The sequence below is a fragment of the Mauremys reevesii genome, linkage group 1 (genome assembly GCF_016161935.1).
Source record: "Mauremys reevesii isolate NIE-2019 linkage group 1, ASM1616193v1, whole genome shotgun sequence".
NCBI classification, from domain to species: Eukaryota; Metazoa; Chordata; order Testudines; family Geoemydidae; genus Mauremys; species Mauremys reevesii.
Genome location: NC_052623.1, coordinates 178565097 through 178583695, shown reverse-complemented (window position 1 = coordinate 178583695; position 18599 = coordinate 178565097). Strand labels below are relative to the sequence as shown.

At 43.1% G+C, this 18599-nt stretch overlaps 1 protein-coding gene across 4 annotated transcripts in view; it reads left to right on the top strand.

Annotated features, from left to right (window-relative positions):
- Window positions 1-18599, top strand: part of CXADR (CXADR Ig-like cell adhesion molecule) — a 54428-nt gene that overhangs the window by 2594 nt on the left and 33235 nt on the right. The window contains exon 2 of one of the 4 annotated variants that reach the window (XM_039543121.1): window positions 15787-15888. The exons of the other annotated variants lie outside the window; for them this stretch is intronic. The gene's annotated coding sequence lies outside the window, so the exon portion shown is untranslated. The remainder of the gene's footprint in view (window positions 1-15786; window positions 15889-18599) is intronic. 4 annotated transcript variants of the gene reach the window in all.

Here is an 18599-nt window from a genome sequence, read left to right as displayed (position 1 = left end):
TGATGAGCTCTGTAAGAAAAGCCAATCAGCTTCATAAACATTAATTTATTTTCATAACACTTGAGTGAGGTAATGTGGTATTCTGTTGTCACTTTACAGATGAGGAACTGGTACACAAAGAGATTAAGGTAGAGAGAGCCTGCTAATTTTGGGATCCCAGTTTGAAGCACCAGGGGACTGATTTTTATCAGAGAATTTGACATGTTACATGTCCAGAACAGAGCTGTATTGACTTCCATTGTAGTTGTGAATGGTCATCTCTTCTGCAAATCAGGCCCCCAAATGTGTCAGATTGAACAATTAGGATTTGGAACAAACAATTAGTGGCTACCTGTGAATAAATTGATTTAAGTCGGGGTAGTCAATTATTTTTTGTCAAGGCATAGTCAAGGTCCAGACTCTAGAGAAACATTTTTAACACAGCAATAACAGTAATGATGAAATGTATGTAAAAAGATTTCATGGTCCAGTCAAAAGTATCTGGCAGTCTGCGTTTGGCCCTCAGTCCGCCTACTGTCTACCCGGGGCTTAAGTGATTTGTCCAGCATCATACAGAAACCCCGTGGGAGGATAGAAGTCAGTTCTCCAGGGTGGCATTTAACTGATTTTTTTCATGAGACTATCTTGTCTTTCTGTAGTCCTCTGCTTTATTCACTCGTTCCAGCTTCTCTGAAACAAATGATGCAGAAGTCCTACAGACAATAGCCTCATTTTTTATGCAACCCTGGTTCATTTCTAGGACACTGCCTATCCGGTGCACTGAATTAAGCAGAGGTCATGTGGAGAAAAAAGTGTGTGATCATGTAATTAAAGGCTATATATCATAAGGCATACCAACAAGGGGACTGAATTAAGGCTGCATGGGCAACCTTAATTCTGGCATTTCCTAACTTTTGAATACTTGACTTTGGAACCTTAAATTGTCATAAAGTAGCTTTTTTTGGAGGGGGGGATGGAAATTTCCTAATTTTTTTTAAAGCAAACGGGGGGAAAATATCACAGAAAAGTAGGGCTGGAAAGGATCTTGAGAAGTCTAACCTTTTCTCCTCTTCCCCCCTACCCCCACAATTTACTGGGGAAAATCCCATAGGTTCCCTGATGGTGGTACCATTTCCTAGTCCTTTCCATAAAATGGAGCCAACGGTGAAGACTTGGTTCTCCTTGTTTAACAAGAAGTTGTTTCTGCTAGAATGTCTGTGAAACTGTTGAGGCTTTTATGAGGTGGTGAACGGGGAGGATGTTTTGGTCCTGCCTCAGGCCACAGGCAGTGCTAAGTCAACCTCCAGCGATGGGGATTCCACAACCTCTCCTAGAATCCTATTCCAGAGCTTGACTACCTTTTAAAGTTTTTCTTTCATCTGACCTAAATCCCACTTGTTGCAGATTAAGCCTTTTACTTCTTGTCATAACTTCAGTGGACATGGAGAACAATTGATTGCAGTTCCCTTAATAACAGCCCTTAATATATTTATTAATTTGACATCTTTTCTCAAGACTAAACATGCTCATTTTTTAACCTTTCCTCATAGATCAGGTTTTCTAAACCTCTTATCATTTTTGTTGCTCTCCTGTGGACTCTCTCCGGTTTGTCCACATCTTTCCTGTGTTTAGGCATGGCTGGATTTGGTTTAAATCAACAAATGTTGGTGAACAGTTTTAGCTGACGCATTGAAATAAAAGAGAAAACAGTCTGTAACAGTCAGCACAAATGCAGCTGTTTTCCCCCCTCACCCTCCGGCACCTTTTGCCTGCAGGGATTGGATGATGACACCAAAATTGGTCATTATTAGGGGGTTGGAATCTTTGGAGTCTGGCTCTAAAGCACAGACCTCTGCCACTTAAGCTAAGGGACTAAAGGTTGTAATCTTTTATGTGGACCAGACTGGAAGGAGGTGACCCACACACTTTGCCATGTATTTGCTGATTGGCAGAGGACTGTTGAGACAGTATAATCCTGGGTTCAGTTCTGGATTGTGCTTTAATAGTCACAGACCCTTACATCCTGACCCCTTAATCATTTTCTTCTTTCACAGCTCCTATCTCAGTCTCACTTCACTTTCCCTCCATCTCATCATCCTTTTGCATTCCAGTCAAGTTAGTTCCTTCTCCATGCTGCCTGAGCACCAGCAGCGGAGGATTCAGAGCTCCCTGTTCATAGTTCTGGTGCCTGGCACAGCAGACTCCCAGCCACCAAGAGGAACAATTTCAGGGAGAGTTCTGCTTACTCTTGCAGCCTTGGAATAGATCATGGTTATTTATTCTGTGGGGATGGTACATGTGCAGTCTGGTAGGAACTGTATGAAGATGGATGGTGAACATATGATAATTACAGATAGTCTTTTGAAAATTTAACTGCTAAAGTACTAACCTTTTATTGAGTTTGTGTAAGCCTGGGGTCCCCAAATAGTGCCCGCGGGTGCCATGGTGCCCGCCAGGACATCCATGTGCGCCCGCCTACTGTCCGCCGGACAAGCAACCACCGAAATGCTGCCGAAAAGTGGCAATGTCGAGAATCGCTACTGCTGAAATCCCGCCGAATTTCAGCGGCGACTCCTCTTGATGACGCTCCTTTACGGTGGCATTTCAGTGGCCAATTCACGGCTGCTTGTCCGGTGGCCACAGTCCTCGGCAGCTAGTCATCTGGCACCCGCCCCATGGAAAAGGTTTGGGACCACTAGTGTAAGCTATGGATCGCCCCGTATTTCCATGAGAGTTTCATAGAGATCTCTGAGGCAGATTCCTGTGAAGTGAGGGAGTCAATCAACACCCTGTTCTGCCTCTCAGGGCTTGGCTACACTTGAAAGTTGCAGCGCTGGTGGAGGCTTTCCAGTGCTGCAATTAGTAACTGTCCACACCTGCAAGGCACATCCAGCGCTGCAACTCACTGGCTGCAGCGCTGGCTGTATACCTGGTCTGCTTGGGGTATAACGAGTGCAGCGCTGGTGATCCAGCGCTGCTCGTCAAGTGTGGCCACACACCAGCGCTGTTATTGGCCTCCAGGGTATTAGGGGATATCCCAGAATGCTTTTAACTAGATTACTCTCTTTGTTTTGTTATGCAGCCTCTCTTTGTTTTGTTGTAAACTCGGAGCTCCGTGGCGCTCCAGAGCACAGAGAGCTGCTTATCTAAAAAACAAACACAGCTCCTGTTTGCTGTGATCAATCTGTACCTGACTGTGAACAATCAAATGAGAAAACCCCCTGCCTGTCTCATTCACAGGGGTTGAGTGTTTGCTTGACGAGGAACAGCGGGGGCAGAGGGGAGAATGGGAGTCTGTTGGATGCAGGCTGTTTGCAGTTAAGATTTAAGATTAAGGGGTCGGGAACATTTTCTGATTTTGCAAGTCAGGAAGCTAACATACAGTGTTGGCTCCAAAAATCCACACTCTCTCTCTCTCCCCCGCTCCCTGTCACACTACACCCTACCCCACCCCCCTCTTTTGAAAAGCACGTTGCTGCCATTTGAATGCTGGGATAGCTGCCCATAATGCACTGCTCCCAACAGCGCTGCAAATGTGGCCACACTGCAGTGCTGGTAGCTGTGAGTGTGGCCACACACGAGCGCTGTTCCTACACAGCTGCACGACCAGCGCTGTAACTCCCAGCGCTGTAACTTTCAAGTGTAGCCAAGCCCTCAGACTAGGCATGTGGTGGTATGCGCATCATACAGAGACAGAAGCCTGCTTTCTGCAACCCTCCTGCCCCCAACAACTCGCTTCAGCGATTCCCGAAATCAAAGCTGATTACCAGGGGCCTCCTCTCCTGTTTGCACTTTGCCAAGCTCTGATAGCTGTGACTGTCTAGCCTCCTCCGGGGTAGAGAAGAGCTCCTGGCTACATGCATCTCTGACCTCCGAGTGCTCTGCCTCTGGGTCCCCCACATCCTTTTCCAAGTTTTCCTTCTTGTGGCTCGGTCCAGTCTCGACTGGCATGCAAGCCAACAAAGTATCCATAGTGGCCTTCTCAGTGGTGGTTGGCTTGCCACTGAGTATCGTGTCTAGCTGTATGTAGAATCGGCAGCTTGTGGGCGCAGCACCGGAGTGGCGGTTTGCCACCCGTAACTTGTGGTAGGCGTTCTGCAGCTCCTTCACTTTGACCCTGCACTGCAGTGTGGCCTGGTCATGGCCTCTTTCTGTCATGCATTGTGAAATCTGTCCATAGGTATCATAATTCCTACAGCTGGAGTGCAGCTGGGACTGGACAGCCTCTCCCCAAATGCTGATGAGGTCCAGCAGCTCAGCATAGCTCCAAAGCGGGGATCGCCTGGTGCATGGAGCAGGCCTGGCCACCTGGAAAGATGCGCTGAGACCACTCCATGTGTCACTGAGGAAACAGGAAGGGGACTTTCAAAATTCCCAAGCAATTTAAGGGGTGGGGCTCACTTTTGGTCACCTGAGGGCAGGGCACTAAAGTTCAAACTGATGACCAGAGAGGTGAGAACAGGCATTGTGGGACACCCCCCGGAGACCAATCACAGTGCTGTAATTGACCATGGTGTCTACTCTGGCATCAAGGCGCTGTACCCCTGGTGCAGAAAGCTGTATGCCTCTCGTCGAGGTGGTTTTTTTATAGCGCTGCAACTGTACAGTTTCTGTGCACTGCGTAGCTTGGCAGGTACACACCTCGGGAGTTACACCGCAGAAAGCTGCTTTACTGCACGGAAACTTGCCAGTGTAGACAAGGCCTTAGTGACTACTTCTGTTTCTTCACTTTCCCAAGCAGCTGGTAGGTGGTTCATATCAGATTTGGGTTACTTTCAGGTTTCTGTAAAGCAGCAGTGAAATTGACCAAGCTACTAAATTTCACTTGCTGCTGTTTTCTGGATTCAAAGACAAGTGTTGCATTGGTTCACATATGGAAGCATATCTTTGCAATCGTAAGAGCTAGAAATGTTAAAATGAAAGCCTACATTCTTCAGAAATTGGTGGTTAGCTCCTTCTCCATGCAACATACCTGGGAAAGCTTCCTACCTGCTATTGGTGAATGGGCGAATACTTTTTCAGTCACTGTATTATCTCTGGTTTATTCACTAGTAAAAGGTTTTGTCTTTTCCAACCCTTGCTTTTAGCTGTTTTTCAGGATTGTTTGCTGAGGGTATGTCTACACTATGAAATTAGGTTGAATTTATAGAAGTTGATTTTTACTAAACGATTTTATACAGTCGGATGACTGTGATTGTGTGAGTCCTCACTAAGCGCATTAAGTTGGTGGAGTGCATCCGCAGCACCGTCACTAGCGTCGACTTTCAGAGCGTTGCACTGTGGGTAGCTATCCTACAGTTCCCGCAGTCTCTGCTGCCCATTGGAATTCTGAGTTGAGCTCTCAATGCCTGATGGGTGGTTTTGGGTACATGTCGTCAGTCACCCCTTCCTCTATGAAAGCAAAGGCAGACAATCGTTTCGCACCTTTTTTCTGTGCAGACGCCATACTGCTTTCAGCAGACGGTGCAGTAGGACTGCTTACTGTCGTCATCCAACCACTGCTTCCGCTGCAACTCTGCTCTCCTTGTGCCATGGATCAACCTTGCAGGTCCTCTCGTCATTCGGTATAAAAATCTATTCTCATGGCATCCTGTCGTCACCCACCACTTTTGCTGCAACTCTGCTCTCCTGCTCGTGTCTCGATACCTAATTTCTCCGTGTTGTCATCATGGGCTCCCGGGAACATGTGTTCTTTGGGAAATGTGCACAGTGCTAACTGTTGTCATCCACCGCTTCCGCTGCAACTCTGCTCTCCTGGTGCCATGAATCCACCTCGCAGGTCCTCTCATCATTCAGTATAAAACTCTGCTCTCCTGCAGACACAATACCACGGCAAGAATGGAGCCTGTCAGATCACTGCTGCTGTTGTGAGCATTGTAAACACCTCATGCATTATCCTGCAGTATGTGCAGAACCAGAACCTGCAAAAGCAGGCGGGGAGGCAAAGACAGCACGATCATGATAGTGATGAGGACATGGACACAGATTTCTCTCAAAGCACAGGCCCTGGCAATTTGGACATCATGGTGGTAATGGGGCAGGTTCATGCTGTGGAACGCCGATTCTGGGCCCAGGAAACAAGCACAGACTGGTGGGGCCACATAGTGTTGCAGGTCTGGGATAATTCCCAGGGGCTGGGAAACTTTCGCATGTGTAAGGGCACTTTCATGGAACTTTGTGACTTGCTTTCCCCTGCCCTGAAGCACAAGAATACCAAGATGAGAGCAGCCCTCACAGTTGAGAAGTGAGTGGTGATAGCCCTCTGGAAGCTTGCAGCACCAGACAGCTACTGGTCAGTTGGGAATCAACTGAGGTAAATCTACTGTAGAGGCTGCTGTGATCCAAGTAGCCAACGCCATCACTGAGCTGCTGCTATGAAGGGTAGTGACTCTGGGAAATGTGCAGGTCATAGTGGATGGCTTTGCTGCAATGGGATTCCATAACTGTGGTGGGGCGATAGATGGAACGCATATCCCTAGCTTGGGAACGGACCACCTGGCACCCAGTACATTAACCGCAAGGGGTACTTTTCAATGGTGCTGCAAGCACTGGTGGATCACAAGGGACGTTTCACTGACATCAATGTCGGATGTCCAGGAAAGGTACATTACGCTCACATCTTTAGGAACTCTGGTCTGTTTGAACAGCTGCAGGAAGGGACTTCCTTCCCAGACCAGAAAATAACTGTTGGGGATGCTGACATGCCTATAGTTATTCTTGGGGACCCAGCCTACTCCTTAATGCCCTAGCTCATGAAGCCATACACAGCCACTCTGGACAGTAGTCGAGCTGTTCAACTATAGGCTGAGCAAGTGCAGAATGGTGGTAGAATGTGTATTTGGACGTTTAAAAGCTCGCTGGCGAAGTTTACTGACTTGGTTAGACCTCAGCGAAACCAATATTCCCATTGTTATTGCTGCTTGCTGTGTGCTCCCCAATCACAATGTGAGAGTAAGGGGGAGACGTTTATGGCAGGGTGGGCGGGGACTCCCTTAGAATTGCATGCAGCTCATCGTAGAAGTGGCATGTCTGGGTCTCTCACCCAGAGCGGCCATTTGCCTCTTTGGTTTTTTGGTAGGCTTGCCTGAGCTCCTTAATTTTCACACGGCACTGCTGCAGGTCCCTGTTATAGCCTCGGTCCATCATGCCCTTGGAGATTTTTTCAAATATTTTGGTATTTCGTCTTTTGGAACGGAATTCTGATAGCACGGATTCATCTACCCAAACAGCGATCAGATCCAGTACCTCCTGTTCGGTCCATGCTGGAGCTCTTTTGTGATTCTGGGACTGCATGGTCACCTGTGCTGATGAGCTTGCCATGCTAGCCAAATAGGAAATGAAATTCAAAAGTTCCCGGGGCTTTTACTGTGTACCTGGCTAGTGCATCTGAGTTGAAAGCGCTGTCCAGAGCGGTCACAATGGAGCACTCTGGGATAGCTCCCGGAGGCCAATACTGTCAAATTGCGTCCAAACTACCCCAAATTTGACCCGGCATGTCGATTTCAGCGCTAATTCTCTCGTTGGGGAGGAGTACAAAAATCAATTTTAAAAGCCCTTTAAGTCGTGAAAAATGGCTTTGTCGTGTGGACGGGTGCAGGGTTAAATCAATCTAACGCTGCTAAATTTGACCTAAACTTGTAGTGTAGACCAGGGCTAGAGTTGGCTCTTCTCTCAATTGGGTGATTTTTTTCCCCCTTAAAAACAAGCTTCACTGGCATGCCAATAATCTGCTTAAATAACTTAACAGGTTGAATTCTTGTTTTTGAGGTAGATAAGAAATAATCTTTATTATAAGTAGCTATTTGGAACAAATCCATCAGATTAACTTTTCTTGTTTATGAAGGAAAAATATATCCCAGTTCCGCAAAAATTTGGAGTTCTTGCTTCAAATCTTCAGTTATGATATATACACTAATACAGTGTTTCCCAAACTTGGGATGCCGCTTGTTTAGGGAAAGCCCCTGGTGGGCCGGGCCGGTTTGTTTACGTGCCCCATCCGCAGGTCCGGCCGATAGTAACTCCCACTGGCTGCGGTTCGCTGGCCGAGGGACGAACTGGCCGCCGCTTCCAGCAGCCCCCATTGGTCAGGAGCAGCGAACTGCGGCCAGCAGGAGCCGCTATCGGCCGGATCTGCGGACGGGGCAGATAAACAAACCAACCCGGCCCACCAGGGGCTTTCCCTACACAAGTGGCATCCCAAGTTTGAGAAACACTGCACTAATATCTTGGCTTAGTATTTACAGATAAATCTTCCCTTGACTTAGGGGAAATATTTAGTTGCAAATAGTAAGCTTAAAACTGTTTAGTTTGTGATCTATACTGACCTTTCTCTGACTACTTTTCTGTTTTTTGTTTTTGTTTTTTCATCCCCTTCCCCATCTACCATCACCACAGGCAGTACCCTTGGACTCACTTTATCTCTTAGCAGTTCTGGAATAACGAAACATTTTAACACCTCTATGCTGTCATTCCTTCTAACCAGGTCTGCTTGAGGTCAGAATACCACATTTTACAGAGTCTATACTTGATTATTTTTGTACACCAGCACATTTTAAGGTTAAAACGATCAAAAGTAGGTTTTTAAAAACATTTCAGTAGGTTCACTTTTGCTAAATAAAATCATTTCGTAAAGTAGAGAGGGTAGTTGCTTCTGAAATTGTGAATGTTAAAGGCAATTTAGTCTGATTTGCTTTTGTTTGTTTGCCTGTTGCTTTTTCTTCCTCTGCCCTAGAGAGCAGTAGGCACCCATGTCAAAACCCTTAGTGTACCTGCAGTTATATTGGCAAAACTGCACTTTGCTGGTATAGTTTTATTTTGCTTGGAGTTGAGGGCTGAGAGAGTGTAGTTGGAATAAGCTATACTGGCAAAAACATGCTTTTGACAATACAAACTGTGTCCATGCTAGGAGTGTAGTGTCGGTATAGTATACAGATATAGCTATAGTGGCAAGCTGCTCCTAATATAGACCTGACCCTAAATCTATTTTGAGAAGATGATACAGGCACAAGATGGTAAAGTGTGATGATAAACCACATGTACTACTAGCTAATGGCTGACCCACAGAATCTATTATGTCCATGAACACTCATTTGAAATGCTATTAATTCTAAAAAATTCACTGTATTCATTAGTTAGACATTCTGTAATATAAATAAGTAGAAAAACTAGCAACATTTACACTGTAAAAAGGAGACTAAAGTGGCTTTGCTCCTTGCTCTTGAAGATTAAGTTTAAGATTCAATGTAACTGAGTTGAAAATTGTGTTGGTTTGCAGATTTCCAGGTGACTGGGATACATGGGAGTAAATCAGAAGTGCTGTTGTATCACTACAATGAGATACATTTCTAGATAAAGAACAGTGGTTTGAGGATTCTCTGTGTGGTGATCCTCTTGACTATTATTGTAGTCTTGTAAAATCCCACTTGAGCGGCACTAGTAATCTAAGTGTTTTTATATATTCAGCAAGGTAAAGGTGGGTGAATGGATTGTGGGCTGGCAGAGTTGACTGTCTTGTACAGCTGAATTATTGGGTTATCTGAGAGATTTTGTCCTGATTTTTTTTTTTTTGAGAGGGAATTGTGTGGGATAATATATGACAAATGCAACATGTCAGGTATAACAGAATTTAGATATGTCTATGTGACATACAAATCAACCCAGGAATACATGTTTCTAGTATCTCTTGACTATGTGATTTGAAATTACACTGGTAGTATGTGTAGTTAAATTAAATTAAATGCCCTTGTCTACAATAGACCATGTAACCCTTTGTAATTGAACTGGTGGGATAGCATCAGTGTAAATATTAGCAGTACAGTGTCCACGCTAGTTACGGTTTTTCAGGTGCAGGTCAGCTGCAGTTCTGCCCTAAACTCTCACTAGTGCTGTACCATCTGATGACAATTTATCTGCCCTTGGAGTACCTATCCTACAGATCCTGGCACAACTGTCTGAGGCTGTGGGTTTCTGAGAGTTTCCAAAAGGCCATCTTGGAGCCAAGGGGAATGTTGAAGTCTGACCTCTTCTCCCCCTCCCCCACAATTTACTGGGGAAAATCCCATAGGTTCCCTACTTCTGGTACCATTTCCTAGTCCTTTCTATAAAATGGAGTCAAAGGTGAAGACTTGGTTCTCCTTGCTTAACAAGAAGAGTTTTTTCTGCTGGAACTTCTGTGAAACTATTGAGGCCTCTATGAGGTGGTGGATGGAGGATGTTTTAGCACTGTCTGTAGACAGCTTGAGAAGGAAGATTAATTCTTGGAACTTGTAATTCACCAGTCATGCATTCATCATGCTTGGAGTAGACAACATTGCACTGTACTTGCAGATGGTGGTGTCAGTAGGTAGAGCATCACTTTTGCGTTTGGATCATAACTACAGACTGAGTCCTTGAAGCCTGTGATGAGCAGCAGTGTCTGCATAACTTGAGAATGAAATGGGTTTTACAGTATCTTCCTTTGTGGAATTCCAGACCTTATGGATAAGAGCTCCCCTTTGTGTGGAAAAGAGGGGCAGTTGCCCTGTGGAAGCTGGCTACCGTGGACAGTTGCTGCTTATATGGCACCATTTTGACAGTAGGAAGCCTATGATGAGTGAAGTTTGATCATTTGTAGGGCATATAATGTGTTGAAGAGGTGCATGGTTAAGGATTTAAATAGCTGGGACTCCCAAACTGCATGAGCTATTGAATTTATGTGCACATTTTATGGCAGCCTCAAATAAATCTAAATGCATAATATTGGAAAGAGGTTCAAACTATTCAGCGGTTTGCAAGCCTTAATGGCTCACTATGGCAGGTTCATGGATGTGTACATTGGGTGACCAGGCAGTGTACGTAATGCTAGAATTTTCAAAATGTGTTGATCTCTCAGGGGCTAGTATAGGGGAATGCTGCGCTTCCTGAACAAGTGGCATAATGGTTTTTGTGTCCCCACTGATTCCAGGTGACCAGGTATATGCATTTTTGCACTGGCTTGTAACCTTTCCCTGACTACACAAACCTGAAGAAATGCAGCTTCACTGGTATACTGAGTAGGTTAAGGATGGCAGTGGAAGAGTGTGCTGTCAGGAGACTGAAAGCAAGTGGTGGATGCCCAACGTGCAATGGCTTGTTTATTGGCTAATATAGCAATTGTCATAAGTCTGCTGCATTTTGCATAACATGTAAAAGCTGAGAGGAGGTTTTCACTGAGTATTGAGTCTATGCACAGCTGGAGAGACAAGCAGTTGCACCTGAGACTGTTAGTGCAGACTGCAATTGACACACTGCACAAATTAGAAATGCTCCATGTACACATTTTCAAAGTGAAAGTGTGAATTTGATTGTGGAGTCATGAAGTGAATCTGACTAGTAGCTGACAGAAGTCTCTTTATGCTGCGGTACAGCTGTTTCTGTACAAAAATATCTTTATCATTCTTTTTGTGTGTAGTTTAATGTATAATGCCTAGATAACTTTACAATTGATTTATATTCTGTAAGCGAGGGAGTTGGTTTTAAATGTTCATGTCTGCAAAACTAAAAACTCAATTCTAAACAAAGCCATGACAGTTTGCCTTCCTCGAAGCAAGCCTTTTCCAAATGGTGGTTGTAAAGCTTATACACTCAAGGAGTGTCTTTGTGTGTGGAAGCCAGTGGGGAAGGGGAGGGGGCTAAATGGGAACTGGCCTTTATAGAACTCTGAAATGAATAGATAGATTTTGCCCCAATTTTCTCAGTTTTTAATATTTTGAGAAGCATGAAAAATTTCAACACGAGGTGACTAAAGAAGTTTACTATGTAAACCATTTTGTTACTTAACTGTGTAGCAGGCTCTAACAGGCATCCTTTATAATAAAATGTTAGACCTAAGACTGAACGTCAGTCATTTGACTCCCGTGCTAATCTCTCATTTATGTATCTGAGAAACAATAATTAAATTGTGAGTGCTGCTGCAAAGATCATTCTCTCAGCCTGTTGATTTTGATCCCTTGTCAAAGATCAAGTCAAGTGCTTGCTCTTTGCCACTCATTGGACTGCGGTGAGGGAATCCTGCTGCTGAATCCCAGGGAGTTTGAATGTGAATAATTGAGGCACTGCTGTTTCCAGGGACACTCTTGAGGTGCAGGTTTTCTATCTGCCAGACTCCATTGCTCACTTCTTAAATTTTCAAATGAGCTCGTTTGTTTTCTCCTAGGCCTTCCCCTCATGCTTGGGAGGAGTTCCTCACAAACATACGAAAAACTGCCTCATTCTCCTCTTTCCAATCTCTCCTGTGGTGCTTACAAAAATTGACAATTGTTATGCTGCTTGTGTGCTGATACACTGTCTCTCATACTGACCAATATTGTCTCATCGTTTCCTTTTACTCCCCGAACTGTCTGTACAGGTCTGTCTCATCTTACGCACATTTAACATGCACGATTTCAGCTTTACGCGGTTGGCAAAAACAAAAAAAAGAGAAAAACAACAATTTTAATACTGTACCTGTAGTGCTGGCGATTCCGCCCGCCATTACACTCAATGTAATTTTGACTGTATGTGATTTTCGCTTTACGTGCTGACTGCGGAACATAACCCCAGCATAAGATGCAACAGACCTGTATTCATCTGTTGTCTCTTGTCTTGTATGTAAATTGTAAGCTCGTGGGGGGCGGGGAGGGGGTGCATGTTTTTGTTCTGTGTGTTCAACTCCTAGCACTCTCAAAACTCATAATTGTGACTTCAGAACTATATTTATACTGAAATGCCAGTATTTATTCTACCATTAGCTATCATCAGTGAAGCCCCATGGATGGTAACAATAGTGGAAATACTAGTATGGATTAGGACCGGTTTTAATCACTATCTCAGCTAAACAGTGATGGTAACTTTACCCTGTTTTTGGAAATTTTCCCCTTCTCTCTCTCTCTCTCTCTCTCTCTCCCTCAGGGAATATCCCTTCTCCTTTCCACTTGCTTGAGCATTTTCAGTGGGTGAGGTACAGGAGCCATTCTCTGTCTGGTGAAGTGGAGCTCAGTGGCAGAGTGAGAGCGGGGGGTTGCAGACTTTCCTTGTGGCGCTTTCCTTGGTGTAGCCACAGCTGAGCCCCTGCTACTATCTTGTGGCAGCAGTGGTGACTCCTGAAAGAGCTTCTGCATGGGATGGGGAGGGACTTGGGTGCCTGTGCCCAGTCAGCTGCATGAGCTCCCACTTCAGTTCCTCCTGCTCCTATTCATTTGAACTGTGTAGGGTGGGGGTGGGATGAGCTTGTGAGCTACAGAGAAGGATCCTGAGGACTGCTAGTTTGTCAGCCTCTTGTTGCAAGAGGACCTCTTCCCGTCTAAAGAGTCAGTCCTCTGTTAGGAGAATGTAGAGGATATTCTTGGTTCAAAACTCTAATTGTATGATTTCTGTAGAGTGAACCTATGTAGATAACTTAACTTCCTCTGACAGGCTACTGAAGAAATTTTATCACTTCCTCATATATTTTGTTATTTTAATTAAAAGGTGAGAGTGATCACCAGTCAAACTATTACTCTTGAACTTAATGAAATAAGTGAGGAAAACAGACCCTTTTAAAATACAGACATTTCTCTCTATGGCTGTTTATGCTGCTTAATCCTTCCTTCTTTCTGTTCACCTTGATACATCATAAAGAACCCCTTTTCATGTCACCTCTAAAAATAAGTTGTATTACTGAATAAGTTTGCTTACACTATTGACATAGAGCTCACCACATGCTAAGAAAAATTCTATTGTCCAGTAGCTCTGGACAGCCAAAAACCTACTGTCCTCTGGATAAACTGCTACCTTACATTTAAAATCTTAGATGCTTTGATTGACAGATTTCTGACATGCCCAAAATGAAAAGTGACTTGCTTACTTTCCTTGTAAATGTCAGCAGTGACTTGCAAAATCCCATATTTCTTTTTTAATGTGTCTCAATCTCCTTAGTGGCATGGGAAACATGGAGATGAGAGGAAAATCAGGATGCATCTGGTTGAATGAGAGCAAAAAGAAAAGCCCCTAAAGTGAACTAGAGGTAGAGACATTTGGGGGATGATGGGCATTATTTTGGTATAGTGTATAGCTGGTGCCACTATTCAGTTCTTTTTATTGACACTGACTTTCCTGCTAGGGGATAGGGAGGTAGTGCCCCTTCTGTTGCCAAGATCCCGGTTTTGTTACTCTGCTTTACACTGTCTGCCTCCATTAAATTTGTGTAGATTGCTCTACTGGAATTTCAGGAGGCTTTTACTTAATTGCAGACTGACCCACACCACGTTGGATCATTTAAATGTGTCCAAATCAAATCAAACTAAACTTATCCAACATGCATCTTGAGTAGTTCTCCAGAATCTGAAGATCCTGGATATTGGAATAGATAAAGCTCTATACTTTAACTTGTTTTGTTGATAAAGCTTTTTATAACTCTGTTGGATAGTGGTTGTACAAAAGGAATTGTAATCTTTGCTTTCCTACAGTAATGAAAAGAATACAAGTGTTCTGTGCTTCTGAACTTGATAACTATGTCCCTGTGGAGCAAGGTCATCAACTACTGATGTTGCTAGGAAACCAGCTCAGGAACAAGAGCTTCAAAAATGTTCAGAACAGTTTGTGAATACAGAGATAGATACAAAAAGAATGGACTATTGGGTAAAGATTAAAGTCCTTTATTGTCCTTTCACTTTCAATTTTATTTTAATGATAGTCAAGCAAAGTATTTAGAAAAGGCCCTTGTTCACTTTGGAGTTACTTCCTAAGGCCCAGATTCTGCAAACACCCATGTTAACTTTACTCACCTGAGCAGTGGAGACTACTAACATGAGTAAAGCTATCAGAGGGGTAGCTGTGTTAGTCTGGTTCTGTAGAAGCAGCAAAGAATCCTGTGGCACCTTATAGACTAACAGATGTTTTGTAGCATGAGCTTTCGTGGGTGAACACCCACTTCTTCGGATGCTATAAGCTAAGCACAAATTAGCTGTTTGCAGGTTTTGAGCCTAAATTATCTATAAATATTTTAAGTTATTAATCTTTAATCTGAGAAGCAATAACTTTTCTGACAATTGCTAAATGTAGACACAAAAATAGTACATGCTTAGCAAGTCTTTGCCACTGGAGTATGCAACTTTTTAAAGAGATTCCTGTCGGTAATCATGCTATTGACTGAAACTATTGCACCTTCTATTTATTACAGGTAGCACCCAAGATATAACAGATTAGAGGAGAACATATATTTTTTTTCAGTTTCTTTACTTTGTGCATAGACACATTTTGCCACTTTCATAGTTTCTTCTGTTTATGTTATCCTTTAATACAGCAACAAGGGAAAATATTTCTTTAAAATAGGAAAACATGATTACATTTACTTTGGATTTGTATACAAAAATAAAAAGAGAGCCCTAAGCACCCCTGTCATAAATTGCAAAAAGAAAAGTAAAACTAACAGCCAGCAGAACTCTCCATCCACACAGACTGAACTTCATGCTCTATGGCAGCCCTTGCAAATAGATTTACCTTCCAGTGTGTCCTCAAAGTCAATGGACCTGACCTATATTGGGGAGAGGGGAAGCTTGTTCCAGAATTGTAGTCCACTCACATAGAGGGAGCTAGAATGTTCTGTTAAATTCAGAGGAATCCAGCTTCAGCGTCTCCACTGTTCACAAGTGTGACAGTACAGTACAAGGAAAGAGGTAGTCTCTAAGGGCTGGCCTACACTACAGCTGTAATTTGACCTAAAAGTTATGCTATTTCAGATATGTAAGCTACATAACTGAAGTTGACGTAACTTAGGTCCCGCGCTGTGTTCATGGGAGACGTTGTACCACTGACTTACCTTATTCTTCTCAGGGAACTGGAGTACAGAAGTCGACAAGAGAGTGCTCTGCCATCGACTTAGCAGATCTGCTAAATTAACATTGCTGCATCGATTGCAGGAGTGCTGATCTAGTTGTAAGTATTGACATGGCCTAAGTAAGGTCACAAACTCTAGAGCTTCATAGGTCAAAACCACTTCAGTTCAGTCCAGAAAACCAATAGGCAGCCAATGTAGATCGCAGAAGAAAAGTGTCATGTGCTGCCATTGAGAATCACCACTTATTATAAACAGGCCATTCTATTCTGCACCAATTTAAAATTCCAGGTTGAGGATATTGCAATAATCCAATATGTAACAAAACCCACAAAAATTGACATAGGAACCTGGTGGCAAACGAAGTAAAAAACTTTTTACCTCAACTTTTTACAAAATAATGAGCTTGCAAATTGTGTGTATTGGAAAGCCTTGTTCATAGCTGAGTTTGTACAGCATTAGATGCATTTTAGAAATAATTTGTGCTAGTAATTTTATGATGATCTCTGCACAGTAATACTTTGCCATTTAGAGCTGCTACTTTTCTTTAGTTTGCAGGGTTGTTGTAGCAGTGTTGGATATTAGAGAGACAAGGAAGGTGGGTGAAGTAGTATTTGTTTTTTTATTGGGCCGACTTCTGTTCGTGAAAAAGACAAGCTTTTGAGTTTACATAGTGTTGTTTACACTTACCAGAATACTCAATTATTGGATTACTGCGCAGCCTCAAAATACTCTCACCAACATCATACAGCTCCTGTGCAGTAGTGCTTTTTACAAGTTGCCATAAGCCATATCTGATGTGTACTAGGCTCCTGGTGGATCTGTTTTGTTTCATGCTGAGCAGGAATTTAGGAATGCCACTGACTGGGAGAGGTTTTATAGTGTGATACTGGCATTGTAATCCCTCAGCAATCAGCAAAAAGAGTTTGTGGAAGTTAACTTGTAAATCTCAGTTTTTAGCATTCATGCTGACCTTTAAGACTTTCAAATAGATAGAGATAATCTTCTTTGGTAGCACAACTCGGTAAAACATGTATTGGAAAAACTCTTTTTGCCTACCAAGATTTAAATTAAGGGATTGGTTTATATCCTACACAATTCTTTAAAAAGTATATATTTTCTGCTACCGTAGTAGTCAGTTCAAAAAAATCTACCTTATTACCCACAATAGTTGCATACCCTGAAGTAAAAAGAACGAGGAGTACTTGTGGCACCTTAGAGACTAATTCATTTATTTGAGCATAAGCTTTTGTGGGCCGAAACCCACTTCATTGGATGTATGCAGTGGAAAATACAGTAGGAAGATCTCTCTCTCTCTCTCTCTCTCACACCCACCCACCCACCATGAAAAAAGCCCACCTTAACTGATTCCTCTCATTATAGTTAGTATGGCAACACCCATTTTTTCATGTCCTCTGCGTGTGTATATATATATATATATTCCCACTGTATTTTCCACTGCATGCATCCGATGAAGTGGGTTTTAGCCCACAAAAGCTTATGCTCAAATAAATTTGTTAGTCTCTAAGGGTACGTCCATACTACCCTCTCGGGTCAGCGGGTAGTGATCGACTTCTCGGAGTTTGATATATCGCGTCTCATCTAGACGCGTTATATTGAACTCCGAACGCGCTCCCGTTGACTCCAGAACTCCACCACCGCGAACGGCGGTGGCGGAGTCGACGGGGGAGCCGCGGACTTCGATCCCGCGCCGTGAGGACGGGTAAGTACTTCGAACTAAGGTACTTCGAGTTCAGCTACGCTATTCGCGTAGCTGAACTTGCGTACCTTAGTTCGAACCCCCCCGCTAGTGTAGACCAGGCCTAAGGTGCCACAAGTTCTCCTCGTTCTTTTTGCTGATACAGACAAACCAGCTACCACTCTGAAACCTGATACCCTGAAGTGTAAGCAGCAATATTATCTCATCTCTTCTTTTCTTGCCCAAGCACTCCAAACCTACCAAATGTAAGAATTCTTAGACGTTTTCCAGGGAAATTAAATTAAATATAGCTATGTAAATAGAATGCTTAAATGCAGCCATAGCTTTATTTCTTTTCCACTTGTTTTATTTTCACATTCTTTCCCTCAGTTTACCTTTCTCCTTTTTCTTTTTGTGGATTCATCTTCCTTGCCCTTTCATATTCTCACTAATATTAAGTTTGGATTTCTTTAGTACTAGCCAAAGCAGTCTTTTCCTATCTGTTTCTTCCCTACTGCATCTTTGCCAATTGTTTTCACTAATTCCCTAGTTGCTGCTTGTTTGTTACTACTGCTCCTTTCTCCCTTGTGTGTATTCTTTTTGCTTTCTCTGACCCTTCTAAATTAGGTTGTCTCACTGGTAAGGTAATTTTCAATAATAGATGTCCTAAAAATTTACTAGGCCTTATGCACCTAACTAATATACATTTCAAACCTTGTCCTTCAGCACCTGATATTTAGAGCCTCTAAAATAAAATGGAGATGATAGTGAATTGGTCCATTGGAATTGAGTTTCTCTTTTAAAAAGAAAACAAATAATTTGAATTAAAGGTTACCTACAGAAGGGGGAAAATAGCCTGTGTTCTTTATCCTGTTTCTTTAAAATGCATAAAGAGAGCTGGGACAGATTTCTTTGAATTTTTTTATTAAGAGTATCAGGTCCTAATTTCCCTGGTTTTGGTGGAAGACTATGCAAATAGTGGGATTACAGTGTCATAAGAGTAGCTGATTACCAGTGTAGGTGAGAGAAGGAACTTTTGTAATTGTTCTGCTTAAATTTATTATTATAATTAATGCAAAGTCCTGTCAAACTCTTGAGAGGGGAAAAGATTCA